Source organism: Alligator sinensis, unplaced genomic scaffold (assembly GCF_000455745.1).
Source record: "Alligator sinensis unplaced genomic scaffold, ASM45574v1 scaffold67_1, whole genome shotgun sequence".
NCBI lineage: Eukaryota > Metazoa > Chordata > Crocodylia > Alligatoridae > Alligator > Alligator sinensis.
The window spans coordinates 159,593-175,488 of NW_005842111.1; positions in this window are offsets into that span (position 1 = coordinate 159,593).

Sequence of the window (15,896 nt, forward strand, 5' to 3'; positions counted from 1 at the left end):
GGTCTACGTATGGTAGTCTGGCGCCTTGCTGCTGCCTCTCTACAACCCCAGTGTGAGATTTGTCCTGCCCCTCACTTAGGAACACTGAGGCAAAGAACTCGTTGAGGAGTTCAGCCTTGTCCCCTCTGTCTGTCACCAATTGTTTCTGCCCATTTAGCAGGGGTCCTATTCCTCCCTGGGCCTTCCTTTTACTCCCAATATATCTAAAAAACAATTTCTTGTTGTCTTTTACTTGGGTTGCCATCCTCAGCTCCATGGTAGCTTTGGCCTGTCTAACTGCCTCCCTACAAGCACGAGCAGGGGAGGTATATTCGTCTTTGGTGATCTCTCCCTGTTTCCACTTTTTATGTGCTCCCCTTTTGGCCCTTAGGCTGCCCTGGATTTCTGTGGTCAGCCAGGGAAGCCTCCTGGCCCCTTTCCCTCTTTTACCTTGCATGGGGATCACCTCGCTTTGTGCCTGAAGGATCGTTTCCTTAAGGCACAGCCACCCTTCTTGGGCTCCCATCACTTCAAAACTCCTACTCTGCAGTGCGTCCTTGACTAATCGCCTGAGTTCATTGAGATCAGCTTTCCTAAAGTCTAGCACTTTCACCCTACTAGTTACCTTACCCACTCGACGTCTTATGGTGAATTCTATTATTAGGTGATCACTGTCCCCCAGATGGCTACCGATCTGTAGGTCCCCTACCATGTCATCCCCCATTGCCAATACCAGATCCAGTATGGCATTCCCCCTAGTGGGACCGTGTACCTCCTGTGTCAGGTGGAGGTCCTGTACACAGGTTAGAAACCTGCGTGAGCGGTGGGACTTTGCCGTCTGTGTCTCCCAGCAGATGTCCGGGTAGTTTAGGTCCCCCATGACTACCGCCTCTTTAGCTTTTATGGTCTCTGAGAGCTGCTTCAAAAGCCCTGAATCTATTTCTTCCCCTTGATGTGGGGGTCTGTAACAGACCCCTACCACCAAATCCCTTTCTCCTTGCCCCCCATGTAGCCTAACACACAATCCTTCTACTTCCTCATCCTTGGATTCCGTCTTGATGAGGGTCGATATATATTATGTATTTAATATACATAAATTTTATGTATATTATCCATTGTATTATTATGTATACAAACCTTTCACTGAAGTCACCGGGACTGTAGAGCCTGTGGTTCTGTTGTAGGGCTGAGATCCTAAATGAAGTCCTCTAATAATGAAATGTAATTAATATCATGCGGTATTATTAAATGCATTAGAATTGGAACCTGTAAATTCCATTTTAGGTAATACAAATATGAAATAGCTAACAGAATTCTTAAAAGCAAGGTCATCACAAGAATAAAAATACAGGTTCATAAATACAAAAATAAGTAGGAGATTAAATAGGGAACATTCATTTTTAATAGAGAAGAATAATCATCATGTCAGCACTCTGGGTTCCATTGGCACTTAAAAAGCAACTAAATGTCTCCAGGGAATCTTTTACCAGTTTTCAAATTAAACAGGCATGCTTCACAGTTAGTTTCTGGAGGAAACACTACTGAAACCCCAAACTGTTTAAATGTCATAAAAGGAAAATATCTATATTTATTGAACCAATAATTTGTGGAATGGTATAAGTATAGAATCCAGACTTGACAGAAGATCAGAGTCTGATAACCCATACGTTAAAACTGACTTTGTCCAGTCACTCAATCCACAGGAATCACTTCTGGTATTCCCTGCAGAATCAACTGGATGTGCTGTCCAGACTCTCAGATAGATGGCTCAAGAATTGTCAGGCAGTGAGAGGGGATCTAACACTTTAATGGAGGAAACTTCCCAAGGGCCTGCAGACAGACCTCGAGCTGTTAAGCTGCTTGTACCATGTCTCCATGAAAATTAAAACAGACATCAAATCTTCCCCAGGACATAATTTCATTGGAGGCATCAGCATACAAAGTTCAAAAAGTATAGTACTTGAGACTTTATACCTGTTTCTTAGACTGCTATGCTCCGGAGATGACTTGGATGAAGACGACGGGAGTGATGAGTGTCACACGATTACTGTCAATTGCCCAGGAAATTGTGTTCTTGACTACAAATGGATTAAAACATATTCCCAAGCACCTGGGACTTGGATTCATCAAGCAACTAGGTCTAAACAGCTGGTGCAGCTTTTGCATGCAGCAGGCCACTCTGTGAGCTATGACACAGTCATACGTGCTGACACTACCTTAGTAAATACTGTACTGGCAACATATACAGCACATTGGAAACACAATCATCCCAATGAATTTCAGACATCATCTGCTTGCAGGCTACATCAGATATGCTAATGACAACATAGACATTTTTGACGAGACAATTGATGGGAAGGGGACCTTCCATGCATCTCAAACAGCTGATTTCTGTAGAAGTGTCATCGCTGAAGAAATACTAGATCTGAATGTGGAATATCAAACTAGCTGATGTATTGATATTCCTGATGACTTCCAAGTCATTTTCCAATCCAATATTGGCAAGAATAAGACAGAAGCATCATTTCAAGAACTCTTCCAAGTTGAATGATATAAGGCAACACTTCAACAGTGGTGTCACAGGCAAAGGTTATGGACAGTGCATGGGTCATCATCAGACTTCAGCATCCTGACAGTCGGCATGTACCCAGCTAGACTGGATTTAACCAACTAGTGTCCAAATTGAATACCCCCAGGACAGTTGTCAGTCCAATGCCAATAATAAATGAGCCTGCCCATGAATTTGACACTATATGGACAGTTATTAAGAATTGCCAAAAGATTAAATCTGCCTTGCGTCAGAAGTTCACTGTGATAACATTCGATGAACAGCTATACTGTAACCAAAGATGCTGCAATGGTACAAGATGAATGAATGAATGCAAAAATCTGGTGGTAATGCTGGGTGGGTTCCAGATTGCATTCTGGCCTTGTCTCAGCAGTGAACTATAGATGAAAGCAGGATTTATACGTAAATTGAATGCGTCAAGTGATATGGTTTAGAAAATGTAATGTTTACTTGAGGATAGGATTTAAATCCAAAAATAAAAATCAACCTAAAAACATTGTCTGTTACTTTGTTGATTTTTGGACTGCTAACTCCAGGGGTTCTAGTACTCATTAGGCAGTGTCTTATAGCATAGGATAATATTTTTGTGACATAAGAACATTAAATGGATATTTCATTTTCCTATATTTAAGAACAACACCAGCTGATGCATATTAGTTAATGTCAGAAACACAGACTGCTGTAATTCACCTCCATATTAATTCCTGTAGTGGAGAGAGGGATTTTCTGGTCAAGGACATGTTTCCCTTTTTAAAAAAATCCATGTTCACATTGTAATAAAAAATTTGCGCAAACTTCACTTTTTCAGTATCTGCACCTGGACTATCTGCACTGAAGCTTAGTGCCTCCTGCAGTTCCGGTTGGGTTGGAGCAGCCCGCACTATTGAGGATGGGAAGAGGAAAAGTTAGTGAGAAATAATGATTCCTGTTTCCTGCTAAGTTGAGGGCTACCAACACATTTCACATAGATTATTGTGTTGGAATTATGTACATTTTCTGCTGACTTAGACCTTTATACAAGATGGTGACCAGATATTAACTGTTGCGTATTCTCTTAACTGTCCTTGATCTGTCTAACCTGTAAAGACCAACACTATCTAGTATAGTAATATGAGTTATTTTGTTATGGTATGTAAGTTTTCCTGGGAGTCAGCTAAATAGCATGAGAGCATGCTTATCTGTAGATCTGTACTCATTTTATTATTTGGCTGCTGACTCTATTTTTGCTGGTTAGGTGTTTACGTAAGAAAGTACTTTTCTGTAGCATTTTCTTTTACATTGCTGTCATTTGGCTGTCAAATACTTGCATTTTGCAGCAGAGGGTGATGAGTGAATATCAAACATTCAGTTCAGATTCACACCCAAGAGCATAGAAGTCTGTCAGGCTCTGACAGACATCCATACTCTTTGTTTCAGCTCTGGCTGGAAATCTCAGGAAAACAAACTTTTTAGGAGAATTTCTTTCTTCTGGCGAGAGCAACACAATGAAAACTGCTATTCAGGGGATATTTTAATACTTACACTGCCTACAGCTAGCAAGTAGAGAGGTATAAAAATACCAATAGGCTCTGTAGTTACCAAAGGCAATTTATGGTTTATGTAGAAAAAATAAATTCCCATTGTAAAGGATCAGGTCCTCCAATATTAAAAGTCTGGATGTGAATTAGTTGCATCACTTTCCTGGCCACTTACAGAAAGTAGTAGCTAGATAATTTCAGATGTTTGGCTAGCATTTTACAGGAAGAAAGGTTAATAGGTATTTGCCTGCTAACTTAGACATGGGCACTCATAAGTTTTCATCTGTTCAATTGAACGTCACAAATGCTATAGATCTAGATGTGGGTGAGATGCAGAAGAGATAAATCCTGGTTCTGTGGCATTTCTTCTCATCCATGGCCTATTGAGAAACTTTCTGCCTGCACTTTGGTTGAACAGGCTTCTGTGGCAAACAGTTGAAGATAGAACCATTTGCTGTCCACGGGAATATGCTCTGCTGCCCTCTTCGCTTTATGGAAGTTCTCTTTGTATGTTTGTCCAAAGTTTTGTCTGCATTCATTTGCATCATCTCACTGCTAAAGTGAGTTCCAGCAGCTCTGCTCAGGGGGCTGCTGCCAGCAGTTCCCCTCTGGACCTGAGTCTAGGTAGGTAATTCTTTAAAAGACTACAGCAGACATCTATGAATTGGAACAGTTTAAAAACACTTACTTTTAGCAAGTGCCACCTTTAAAGGCCAGAGGTATAACATTAAATATTGTTGTTTACTGTTTATTATTGCATCTCAACTGTATACCACCCTTGGTGTTTATCAACTAAGAAAAATTAGTTAGCTGGGTCATAAGCTTTGTCTAGCTAATTTCGTGCTGTAATGGGCTATTATTAAATGTCCAGTTTAAAGAAGTATCTGCTACATCACTTTGTTGGGGGGCTGAGTTTAAGTTCCAAAGGTGGAAGCTCAGTGTTTTTAATCCACCCAATATGTTAATTATTCAGCTTTAGAAGACTTTGCTTTGCAGATTTTAAACCAGTTTGGTATGTAGGACTGAACACTTGGGATGACACAGTTTTCTATATTTATGGGAAGTGCTGCTACAAGGAATCCCTAATCCCAAATGTAATGCTTCACTTATGTAAGGCAGAAAACTCCACCAAGAATGCTGCTGACAGCCTCTAAATCACTCTAAAGCTACATGACCTGTGGGATTATTTCAGACACTGGTAGTTGGTTATAGGCCTTTTACTGATTTAAAATAACTGAAAATTAGTAGTTTATGAATCTACACAACTGCATGGCCTGTACAACCAATATGTGGTCTTAGTTTAGTTTTTAGTGACAAAAAAATGTTGAATAAATAAACATAATTATTCTTTATCAATTTAAGGGAAAGGCTAAAATCTCCTCTCATTCCCTAGACTTCTAGACCATGTTTGTGGATCACTGCTGCTATCTCAGATTTTAATAGCAGGGTTTCAAGATGGAATATTAATCCTTAATTCTAGGAAGAAGTCTATTACCTGTATCTAATAATGAAAAATAATTGGTTGGTATATTTTAGTAGAAGATTCTAGACACAGGTAGTAATTGGGAGTACAGACTAAGAATACAGCATAACAGCCTGAGAGGAATGGTGTAATTATTCCCAGAAAAATCACTGTAAAACCACATGAAATTTAAATTTAAAGGAAATCCAAACAGTTTAAGGCAAAGTTCCATTTGAAGCACAAAAACAGCTGTACGCCCTGCAGAGACACAATTCAATAATCATAAAATTATGATTAATGTGTACCGGGTCATGTGCACCAGATTATATTACAGTGATACTCGAGGACATATACATTTCTTTTTCTAGTTTTTAACTTGATAATAGAAATCAAAACAGAATAGAATGTAATGAAGAAAAGACAGGGAAGCATAGAATTACCTGAAAAAAAACCCATGTAAAGGCTTAATAGAGAATAAGTATGGATGGGCATGAAAGAGAAAATGGAGGTAAAACAGAAAAAATGAATGAGAATGGCAAAAGAGAAACGGTGCACAGGTATTACTTCACTCTTATAATCATGTAGAAAGACAGTGTTTAAATTTCAGAGCCTAGTCCTGAAAAATGACAAGCATCTGAATTTGCAAATAAAGTTAGTAAAGGTTGTGGAAACATGTCGCAGAAGCTTGCTGAGTAGAGCTGGCTGGAAAATTTTCATCAAAACATTTGTTCAAAGTTGAGAGCTTGTCAAAGTGTTTTGATTTCTTTTTCCATAATAGCGCAGAAACCCCCCCCCCCCCACTTGGATCTAGAAAAAAACGGAAAATGTTGTAATTGTAATGAAGTTGCAGATGCCCTTAATGATTTTCAGTATAAAGGTCAGTTATGTGTTGGTATTATGTAAGTCAGTAATAGTAGTGCGATGTAGGCTTTATTTTGAAAATTAGCTTTATTTTGAAAATGTGACAGACTGTATATAAAAGAAATGTGGATATTTACTACTTCCAAAATGTTCATGTCACAGCTGTTACGTCTCAGCTCTGTGATCTTGGGCAACCCTGGCACAGGATGCAGTCTGTCTGACTCACAAAGGACTCACCCCCCTCCCCTCCTCTACCTAAACGAAACTGATTAAGATGCAGTGAGAGACGCACCTAAGACCCTCACCAGATAAGGGTGACGAGTGAATCAACTGCCCTAGGTCTCATTTACATGAGAGATGGAAAACAGAAAGCCTGAAGCAGAGACTGCAGTGAATTCTGGGACCAGAGAAGCAGGAGAGCGCTGCATGATGGGGAATCTGTGCTTCCAATGTTAATCAACCCATGTTCACACACACCCAGCTCAGCATTTATCAGACCAGTTCTAATCTGGATTTACTAAGGACTTTTCCCCCCCAGACACACACACACAGCTCTAAGTTTAATAGGCATCTCGGGCCGTACATTCCCCGGTCCCACTATGGGAGGCCTATTTAAACTTGATTGACTAAAACTCGGTTGCCGGGTTAGGGAATGCTGAGGCAAGAGACCGAGTCAGAGGGGGTATGGGTAACATTTGAACAATGGTTAAGGGTTCATCACAGCATTCAGCCTGCTGGAGCCCTAATCCCAGGTGTTGTCATATCTTTCCCGAGACGACTGGTGGGAGTCCTCTCCACAAAAGGTTATGAGCACCCGAATAATTGTCTTAAGTCTGTTAAAAGACTATAGTAAGATCTGGAAAAGTCATGCTAAGCTGAGGCTTGTGCACAACAAGTAAAAATCCAAAATCCTGATGCTGCAAGCTATCTATTATTCCTGAAGAAACCATGAGATATCCTATCAGTATATCTGCCACCCATAGGAATTTCAAGCTGGCTCCCAAGTATTTGGGTTACTCCCTAATCTTAAGTGTTTCCTGATTATCAATCAGTTTCCTGAGATGGTCCAAACCAGATAACCCCTTGTCAATAGAAAAGACAATGATTTACACTACTGAGGGTGCTACGGAGCAGCTGAACTGAGGGTATAAAAATCTGTAAGTGTGTGTGCTGCTAGAGGGAGAAGAGGAAGAGGAAAAGGAAGGAAAAGAAGTAGAAGCAGGAGGAAAGAAGGAGAAGAAGAAAACCCCTGTGCTGACACCATCCCCTGTCGTTCTTGGGACGCTGGAAGAACAGATCATCTCTCTCTTCAAGGATTGTGCTACAGACTGTGCCTGTCAGCTTTGCAGCCTGAGTACCGTGGACTAGGTGAGATCCCAGCGTTCTCTGTCTTCTTTCTAGGCATAAACTTCTGAACCTGAACTGTATTAGTTAAGCTTGAGCTAAGTTTCCCCAAATACTTAGTGAAACCAGGGTAGTATTGTCATTGTTTGTGTTTGTTTTTCTTTTGCATGTCTATTACTACTAGTACTATTATATATTTCATATGCTTAGCAGTAAATAACTTTTATAGTCAAACTGGTAGTAATTGGGTATATTTTTCCTTCTCTGCTTCTTTTTCCTCCCGTGCTCTGCAGCAACGCTTCTTTTACCTATGCTAAAGATCCCTGTGAAGCCCAAAAATATTGTGGGGTCTGCTCATCAAGAGGCCAAAGATTGGGACGTGCTGAGTTTGAAACACATAAGGGGATCAGCTTGTACAGGCTGATTGACCCAGTTTGACTCAGACGTGCCCTATGAACTGAATGCTGGCCCATGAGGGTGTCAGCTGGACACCCAGCCGGATTCAGAGGGATTCTGTTTACCTGTGTGCTTGTGTCTGACTGCATTTTATTGTTGCTCTTATGAACTGATTCTTGGCATATGAGGGTGTCAGCCTGTCCATGCTGATCAGCCCGGCCAGGTCAGGCGTGTCACGTTAATTTGTGTGTGTTTGTGTGTATGACTGATTTGGTGACTGGAGGAACCCAGTCCCACTGAGATTGAGTCCTGCAAGATAGCTCCACTGGGGGTGAGGGCTTGCAGAAGGGAGAAATACAGCTCTGAATAGTAACACAAGCAGCACATTGACAGAATCACCAAGACCCTAGAAACTATCCCTAATAAATGAGCACACCCCAAAGTAATGGGCAAATTTGGTAACACAGCATTTATTTAAATAGACTCAACTCATGTTTTACCATGAAAGATCACCAGATGGAAGAGAAAGCTTCACTATGAGATCTTTATATATTCCCACAGCAGATAAAAGGTTTTGGCCTCATTCATTTGTTTTTGAAGCATCCTTAGAAGATATACATGAAAATTGATGCAATCTAGCAATGTACCTAAAAAGGTAAAAAGAGGTTTAAGTAGTCAGTGAGATTTAACAAGGCTAACATGTTTATATGTTTTAATCTCTTATGCTTCATAATAATATATGTGTAAATAGATTTTTAAAAGCCCAGAAGAACATGATAATAAAATCCAAAGACCTCACTTAATAACATCTTCATCAAGCTCATAACTTCTATTTGACTTTAAGCAGCATAATATTTAGCAGGATATTCAGCCGTGATGTAAAGTCTTATATGAATACTGTGGCAAAGTTAATGCTTTAAAAGGCCCAATTGTCAGTAGTCACTAAGAAGTGTCTTTTTCATTCAGGGAAATTGCAGTAATATATTTCCAAGAAACCAATCAGTAGTGCTCTACAGTAATGTAGTTTGATCCATAAAGCTAAATAATTTGAGGGTTGATGTTGTATTTAGTCTTCCTACTCGGTGTCATCCTCACTGAATACTTGAAATTAAAACAAGAGAACCTAAGCTGTATTTTACAGTATCCCCAGAATTTCTAGGGGAGTTTTGAATGATGCTTTTGATTAAAATTTAGATTATTAAAGTTTTTGTTCCTTGAAGCACCATTTAAAATGGCTCTCACTGTCTGAGCTAGAGCTGAATAGAAAAGTAGAAAAATGATTACCAGAATTTTTGATATTTCAAAATTGTATACATTTTGTGATGTCTAAAAAGGGTATGGTTTCCATTGCATGTTTTGCCAAGCATTTTTATACAAATAAGATAAGCAAATAATGGTAAGCTCAGGCTCTTCCTCCCTGGCTTCTCCCCTGCCCCACCTGTCTGACCCCTCTGCAAGGAGCTAAACCTTGTATAAGGTGTTGTGCGGCTACCTCTAATGTTGTGGTCGGTCTCCAGCAGGTAGATGCATTCCTTCTTCACTCATCTGCCATGCCTTGATGAAAAGTAAATAAAATAGAAGGAAAACTAGTTGGGAGGTGAACTTCCTGCTACACATCTGGGTTGTGATCTGGGTTGTGACCTGCTACGCATCTGGATTGTGACCATCTGGGTTGTCACAGGGCTCCTCCAACCCCTACACCTGTCCTCACCATACCTGTGATCTTCTGGGCACACATGCCCACTTTGGGACTCTCCTCCTTCCTCTCCCCAGGCTTGGTAATCATACTGTCCTTCTCCGGCAGTTCCTTTAAGTAGCTGACTGCAGCCGTTTGCAATTGACTGATAGTCCTCCAGCGGCACTCTCCTTCAGGCTATCATTTTCACAGCTCCTCCAGTGTCCCTGATAAGTGGCCCTCTGGCCTGCAACAACATTGCTTGCTGGCCCTTGTTCCTTTAGGGTCCCAGCACCCACCTGTCCCTCTCTGTGGGGACACCCCTGCAGTCCCTTTAACCCCCTTTCGGCCCTTAGCCTTTCTGGGCCACCTTTGCATTGGAGGGGGATCACCCTCACTCCTGCTGCCTTGCAAACTGGCTCCTCCCAGCTTCTCTGTCTGCATATGGGGCCCATGCTGGGTCTTCCTTCACCCTGGCTGCCACATTCCTCTCCAGCATGGACATCTCCACATTCCCAGTACTGTGATCACTGTGTTGTGGTGGAGCTCGAGAGGTTGGTCTTTGCAGGGGTTTGCTCTGCCCGTCTGCGTTGTCCCTGTCGTGCCACTAGTCCACTCTCCAGGGTCTTCCTTTCAGCCTCCTTCTCCCTTTTGTCCCCTAGCTCCTTCCCTGGGAGCCAATCTGCCTAGCCTTACCCTACGTGTTTCCTTGCTGAGGCCTGGACTTCATAGGGAGTACCTGGGCTCCTGACTCCCTGTATCATCCCATTTTTCCTGCAGCAGCTCAAGTGTAAGTCAGTCTTCTCTCCCTTAGTAACAGGCAACACCTGTAATGAATGAATTAGTTTTTAAACTAGGGTGCTGGTTAATTCACAAAAGTTATGGAAAGGTGGCTTGAGTCTGAAAAGGTTGAGAATCACTGATTCATACATATGGAGGGATAAACTTTTTTATTCTGAATCCTCAAAATTGTACATCTTATCATGTCAGACATTCAAGATCTGGCACGCCCAGGTGCACAATTTTTGGGATCTGGGATAAAACTCCTCAGATCCCATCATAAGCCTAAACCTTTAAAGCTGCATTGTGCAGCCTAGCAACAGGGACTGGATTGGCATGACTGGTGCCTGATGTCAGACTGCGCAGCATGGCTTTAAAGGTACCTGTATGCAGGGGGCTGATGGGCTCCCTGCATGCTGGCAAGTTTAAAGCCACATCATGCAGCTTGGCATCAGGCTCTACAACATGATTTTAATGTGATACACATTCAAAGTAAAGTATGATAGAATTCATATCATATCCAGCATTCCTGGATCATACAGCTGCACCTCCAGAAATGCAATATATCTCATCCAATGCACCAAATGACCTGGTGGAAAATACATAGGAGAAACCAAACAACTGTGCAGCAGAATGAATGCACACTGGAAATCAATCAAAGACAAAAATACCCAATTACCTGTGGGGGCACATTTCTCACAAGAAAACCACTCACTCTCCAATCTCTCAGTGTTAATCCTCAAAGGGAATTTACAAAACACATTTCACAGATAAGCCTATGAACTTCACTTCATCAACCTCCTGGATACAAAAAGTCATGGACTAAATACAGATATTGGATTTATGACACATTATAAACTGCCTGACATCTGACTCCCCAGGTACCTCTCCACTATTTACCAGCTACTTTCAGTCTCTCCTCAGCTTCCCTCTCTGGTCCCCCTGTAGGGCTGTGAACATCATGTGAACATCTGGTGACCCTGCAGCCTGCAGGTAGAGAGAATAGTGTGTTATGCAGCAAATACCTGCGTGTTGTGTGAAGAATCTAGAGTATCTTGTGAAGAATCAAGCATGCTGTGTGAAGATAACTGCGTGTGGTGTGGAGATACCTGTGTGCGTATTGTGTGGAAAAATCTGGAGTGCAGTGGGCAGAATGGATATAAAAGGTATCTTCTTCTCGGAGTCTGTGAGAGACTGGGAGTGTGTCTAGGAGTGCTTGAAGGGTGTGTCGGAGACACAGAGAGGTGGGGACTGTCAGTTGGAGCTCCTGTGAGGTAGTGCCTGGGACATTGGAAGTGCTTGAGAGACTGAGAATACTCATATGATAGAGAAGAGACTATACCCAAGGAATAGTTCATGACCAAGTTCATGAGAAAGTGAAGCACCGTTACTAGACCTGAAGACCACAGATGAGATTGTTTGAAGGGTCATCAGGACTGCTATTGTAACCCCAGATGGGCAGCTGGGGACAGTTGGCGGCTATATCATTCCTCTTACACTTTTATGTACTTATTTAATTGATTTAATAACTTGTTTATTAATATGAGTAAATCTGTTTCAGAACTTTCATTTTGCTTCACCAGAGTGCTGCAGGGCCCTCGAGTCCAGAGTTTTTGTTCCTTGAAACATTCAGGTCCAGAGTGCCACACAATGCCAATGGTCCTCCTGAGGAAATATGTATTGTTTGTGTTCTTCAACTATACAACACTAGGAGACAGAAGTTGGAGTCTGGGGAAAGGCCAGCAACTCCTGCAGTACCTTTAACAATAACAATGTGGTTTTTTTTACAGTGAGTGTCATTCCCTGTTTGGAAGGCTGGAAATAACGTGTGTCTCTTGATATTCTTATTGCATAAAATGAGTTAATATTGAAGCAAGAAAAAATCCTTCAGGGGCAACAAGGATACTATAGATGAAAGTAAAAGCAGATGGTTTGTTGTTGCACTCATTGCCAAATGTTGAAACCTGACAAAAGTTACAACATAAATATAACAAAAGTTGGGTTCTTTCCATTTCTTAACTGTAAACCCAGTCAAATAGAGTGGTTGCTGGCACTGCAGGCAGTGCAAGTTGCCAGTAAATGGCCTTCCAGTTTCTAAAGAAAGATACTTTTCTCCCATGAATATAAAATAGCAACACTCTTTTTTGCCAAAGTCTAGGTACGTGTTTTTTAAAATGCAATTACCGGATTTGTTATATGTACTTCTGTGGCACTCTAGTCCTGAGATCTAACATATTTGAAGTGTTAAATGGACACTGCATTGTTGAATGGGTAGTCCTACAACAGAAGGAAGTAAATTATTGAACACTGAAAATAGTACCTTTTTTATTCTGTTAGCCAGAATAGTAGACATTTTTTACCTTGGAATATTTAAAAATCCAAATATGCATATTTAAATAAGAACACCATGATTTTTCTTTCTAGTTTCCCAGCAGATAGAAAGTAGGGTTTCTTTTTCCCTTTTCATTTTCTTTTGTTTGCTTTTTTGTTTTGTTTTAAGCCAGCTCTGTCTGTGACTTTTGATTAAGTAGTCTTAATGCAGTCAGGTGGTTCAGGCTCAAACTCTGTTTTGTCTAATAAAACATTAACTGCCCCCCCCCCAAAAAAAAACCCCCAAGCAAACAAAAAAAACCCAAACCCAACAACTCTGTAATGACTGCCTGTTGACCATACTAGTGGGAATCCTGACCCCTTCACCCCTTGCACATTTATTTGGTGAGAGCCAAGATTTCCTAAAAGAGGGTGTGGCACACCACCCCTCAGACCATGGTGGGGTGGGTCCAAGGCATGGCTGCAGCCCCTGGGTTGGCAAGGGACCTCAGGGAGCTGGGCAGGCAGCAATGAATCAGCAGTGAAAAGTGAAGGGGTGGGGAAGTGGGGAGACTCCCACTCACTGACACTGCTGCTATTGTCCCCAGCTGATGTGGGGCTGGGAGGAGGACCCAGAGCTGCTTCTGCCCCACTCCTTTGGGGACAGCAAAGGCAATGCGCTGTTTCCTTCTTCCAGCCCCTGCTCTCAGTTTCCCCTCCCTCCACCAGTGTTCCCCACTGGCAAGGAGATGGTGCTGGAGGGAAGAACCACTACTGTCCCTACCCAAGGTAGGCACCCTGCCTTGCTGCTCCTGCAGCCCATGGCTGGAGCAGGGCAGGAGCAGCTCTGGGATTCCCCCTATGCCTGCATCGGCAGCAGCAGTACACAGGGTTCTCCTTCCAGCACCTTCTCCCAGACAGAGGGGGACACTGGAGGGGAAGGGAGTGCAGGGTGAAGATGGTGGAAGGAGGAACCTGTATGTTGCCAGGAATGGCTGACCAAGCGCCAGGAATCCCTGCCCAAGCCTGGCACCCTGTACAGCTACAGCCTGTGGCTGGAATGGGGCAGGAGTGGCTCTGGGCTCCCTCTATGTCCAGATCAGCCAGAGACAGCTGCAGAACTGGGGTGGATCCACACCACAGCATCTCCTCTGGATCTGCTCTTGCGCATATATTTGCATGAGAAAGGTAGTCTGAAGTCAGGCAGAAGGCAAGGTACATGTGCATCTTTTAGATTAACTAAACCAGAGCTATGTAACATAAACTTTTGTGAGCCTGAGCTCATTTCATCAGATGGTATGAAAGGACATACACAGAGCAGTGAATAAAATGGTGAGGTTAGTTAGTTCATAAGAGGCACAACTACAGTAGGCCTCCCATAAGTGGAAGTGTTTGAGAATACTTACAAGACATAAATCAGGCAGGCAGTGTGGTTCAGTGGTCTGGGTGTTAGACTTGTACTTTGGATACCTTGGTTTAAATACCTGCTTTGCTCCTATCTGGAGAACAGCCACTTTCTATTCCATAAACTGATTGTTTAATAGTATTTGCCTAATTTCTCAGTGGTGTGGGTTTTAAAGCTGATTCAGTATGGATTCATTTAAAGGCTACTTACTGGAGGAACTGAAAGTAGTTAATTCAAGTCACTCTGCTGGCCCAGCCAGCAATGGGCAAGAGACATGACTTCCTAGGTCAGTCAAGTATATTACAGGCAGTCCTCAACTTACGGTGCCTCAACTTGTGGTGATTCATACTTCCTTCTCTGATTTCCAAGGATTTGAAAACCAAGTAGAAGTCACTGCTGATGTTGTGAAGATGGCTGGCCAGCTACAGCTACAAGTTGAAACAGAAGATGTTGAGGAACTGCTGGCCTCTCATTCCCAGGAACTCACCAATGAAGAGCTTGTTCATCTTGGAGTAAAGGAAGGCAGAAAATCAGGCCCAGGTTCAAGAGAGACCTGCTCAAGGTACTATGACAACAAAGCAGATGAGTGAGGCCTTCAAGCATTTGGAAGCTGCAATGGCAATTTTTGAAAAAATGGATCCCAACCTTGAACGCAGCTCAAAGACCCACAACTCAATCTCTAATGCCTATGCGTGCTACAGGGAAATTTGCAATGAGAAAAAGAGGGCAGCAAAAGAAACATCCCTAGACCAGTTTCTCAAAAAGCCATCAAGTGGCCCTGTTTCCCCAAAAATCTCCCCAAAGCGCATTCCATGACCCTGATGAAGGTGTTCCTTCACCTTCTGATTAAATAAAATTAAATACTTGATTTAAATATGGTGTTTATGTCCATTTCTATAAAAAGTTGGGCATCAGGCCCTTGGTCAGGAACATAACCCCTTACTATAACATTGTTTCTATGGGAAAATCAGATTCGATTTACATAGTTTCGACTTACAGCGCCTTTTCCAGGAATGTAACCCGCTGTAAGTGCGAGGATTGCCTGTATTATGGAATGATGCCTCCAGCTCTCATGAGGATTTGAGTTGTGGAAACAGGAACATACAAGTTGATTAAAGAGCTATAAAAAACGATAAACCTCCAAATCTTACCTTCCATTTCAGTTTGCATGAAACTTTAAGTCCCTGAAGAAATATTAAAAATAACACATTCTGTTTTCCCAGTATCCTATTTTTGATTAAATGAAATATGCTTTGTTCCAAAGGTACATGAACGAGCTTCCTGCAGGCTTCCTGCCACACCCTGGACGTGCTAACTGTCATTAATGCAATGTTTTTATTTCCTACAATATACCCTTATAGCAGGCCACAATTGTTACTAGTTCCACCTCTTGGCTTCTGCTCAGTGATAATATAGAGGTCACATTTTCATGTACAAATTAGCCTATTTAAATAGGCTTTTTATACCATTTTAAACCATTTTTATAAAGATCTTTATCAATCTGTCTCTGCCTGTTTGCTTTATTAGGTATTCATGGTGGAAAGAACACTCCCAAAACACTTGGAAAATGTTTTTAAAATCCCTTAGATGATAGATTA